General features: G+C 35.5%; 2 pseudogenes; one reads left to right on the forward strand and one right to left on the reverse strand.

Moving 5' to 3' along the window:
• The first annotated feature begins 213 nt into the window (after positions 1-213).
• On the forward strand, positions 214-1,233 carry LOC148583608 (L10-interacting MYB domain-containing protein-like; annotated as a pseudogene).
• A 614-nt stretch (positions 1,234-1,847) lies between these two features.
• LOC148583609 (secreted RxLR effector protein 161 pseudogene) lies at positions 1,848-2,603 on the reverse strand (annotated as a pseudogene).
• Between the last annotated feature and the right edge of the window lie 286 nt (positions 2,604-2,889).

Consider the following 2,889-nt stretch of genomic DNA (forward strand, 5'->3'; position numbering starts at 1 on the left):
AATTATTTACTGCTTTTTCTATTGCAGAAATTGGATTCCATTATTTTTTTGTTGTTGCCCTTTTGTTTGATGGACATGCATATTTTTCATGTAAATATGAATTTTTGCATTCTTTCAGTTGATCACTTTAAACAAATTTTTAATTGTTAATAGTTTTTAACATACTTTTTTTTTTCTTTATAATTTTATCAGCTTATTTATTGTGTGACAAACATGAGTAAAAAATGTCAAGGCAATGTTACTGTTGCTACTGTAGATACTCAGATAAAGAAAGTAGTTTGGACTAAAACAATGCTAGAAGATTATCTTGACATATGTATTACTGAGATTCATGCTGGTAATCGCCCATGAACACATTTCAATAGGACATGATGAAAAAATATCATAGATACATTTAATGAAAAAACTAGAAAACAATATTGCTATAAACAACTAAAGAACAAGTAGGATAGTTTGAAAAAAGAGTGGAACATTTGGAAGAGATTAATAGGCAAGGAAACAGGCCTTGGATGGGATCTGGTGAAAAGGACAATTGATGCACCTGACGATTGGTGGGAAAAAAAATTGCAGGTACTATATTTGTACTTATTTGTTTTTGTTTAAATGATTTAAAAAATGTTTTATTATTGACTTTAGATATACCTAAATACAGGAAGTTTCAGAAGCAACCAAGTTTCGCACGACAGGTTTGGCTTATGCTATGAAGGTGGAAATATTGTTTAGAGATATAACTGCCACCGGGGAAGGATCTTGGGCACCATCCATAGGGTTGGCTCCTAATGATATTGGTGCCATAGAGGCTGTAGATGTAATGCTTGATGAAAATGACAATGTTGTAGAAGGTTTGGATGTTTTGGATGATGAGCCAAACTCAATACACATGGCATTGATGATATTCCTTCTGATTTATATACGCGGGATAAAAGAAATAAAAAGTTTGGTTTTGCGGTTCATTGTAAGAAATGAAAGAAAGGAGTTCAAATCGTTAGTCAACATTTGAGTCGTATTTGTGATGTAATAGAAAGTAAGAATACAATGACATCTAAGAGCTACAATAAACCTGGATGTAATATTTAGGAGGTTATAGATTTTGTTCAGGGGATTGCTGAACGAGAAAATGACAGTGACATCCTGAAGTTTGCAATATAGGTATTTCTTAAGAGATCACATAGAGAGATGTTTGTGACTATCAAAAAGCCATGGTTGCAGATTGACTTTATCAAGCGAATGTGAAATAGAGAAATTAACTGTTGTAGCATGGAATAATGTTGCTATTTTTTAATGTTGTTTTGTTATGAACTATTTGAAAAGCTGTAAGGATTTATTTGAATGTTATTTAATTATCTTTTTTATATGTTGATTTGTGTACTAAGCTGAATATATTATAATATTTCATAACTACGTAGATATCTCTTTTTCTTATTTTTATGGGTGCTTATATATTTATTTTGTTTGTATTTCTTTATTTTTTTTCCTTACAGACATGGACAATAGTGATTATAACACTCAAGATGATACAAGTGATAGTGATTATGGTGAAGAGGAAAATGAAAATGAAAATGATGTTTTTACTCTAGTAGCTGCAGCAATATGTTGAGAATATGGTTGTATATTGAATCACATTGAATAATGTACATATGAGGCCTATATATAGCGGCTAATAAGACACAATAAATATACATAACCCATGTGGGACTACATGACATATAATCTAACAGCCCCCTTCAAATGCAAGGTGGAGAATGAGATACCAACTTGAGTTTGGAAACAAGATCACGAAAATGCCCTGAAGGATGTGACTTTGTAAAAATGTCCATGAGCTGATCATGAGACGTGACACAATGAAGCTATAGTGAGCCCTGAAGAAGATGATAACAGACAAAGTGGCAATCAATCTCAATATGTTTGGTCCGTTCATGAAACCCGTCATTATGAGCAATCTGAATAGCACTCCTGTTGTCACAGTATACAGGAGTAGCAGTAGTAAGAGAGACACCTATATCATGTAACAGCCATCGCAACCAAAGAAGCTCTGAGGTGGTGTCAGCTAGAGCACGATATTCCGCATTGGTGCTAGATCGAGCAACAACAGTTTGTTTCTTACTTCGCCAAAAGATAAGAGAGGTGCCAAGTAGGAAACAGTAACCAGTGGTAGAGGGACGATCTGTGGGATCACCTGCCCAATCTGCATCGGTATAAGCAATTAGTTGGAGAGGAGACTGAGAGGATAAATAGAGCCCATGAAATAATGTCCCCTTCAGGTAGCGAAGGATGCGAAGGACGACTAAGAAGTGAGTGAAGTAAGGAGCAGCCATAAACAGACTCACCTGATGAATAGCATACGAGATATCAGGCTGAGTGACAGTAAGGTAGACAAGATTGACAACTAAATGCCGATATAATGTAAAATCATGAAGAGGCTCTCTATCATGAGGAGTGAGGCGAGCATTAAGCTTAGTCGTTGTGTCAACAATCTTATTATCTGTGAGATTGGCCCGAGAAATCAGATCAGAGATATACTTGGCCTGTGTCAAGTAATAACCATCAGAAGAAAAGGAAATTTCAATGCCAAGAAAATAGCTAAGGGTGCCAAGATGTTTCATCTCAAAGTGCTAACTAAGGAACTGCTTAAATTCCTAAATACTAGTGATGATCATGTCATCAACATATAATAGAAGAAGTATGGTGCCCTGGTCTGTGCGACGAAGTAACAAGGTTGAATCATAAAAGTTGATGGAGTATACAAGGCTAGAGAAAATGGTGCTAAACTTAGCAAACCATGCTCGAGGAGCCTGCTTAAGTCCATATAGAGCTCGACAGAGACGACAAACCTTGTTTGTAGGCGGAGATAGTCCAGGAGGTGGCTGCATATAGACTTCTTCACTTAGA

Source organism: Corylus avellana, chromosome 9 (assembly GCF_965113065.1).
Source record: "Corylus avellana chromosome 9, dhCorAvel1.hap1.2, whole genome shotgun sequence".
NCBI lineage: Eukaryota > Viridiplantae > Streptophyta > Magnoliopsida > Fagales > Betulaceae > Corylus > Corylus avellana.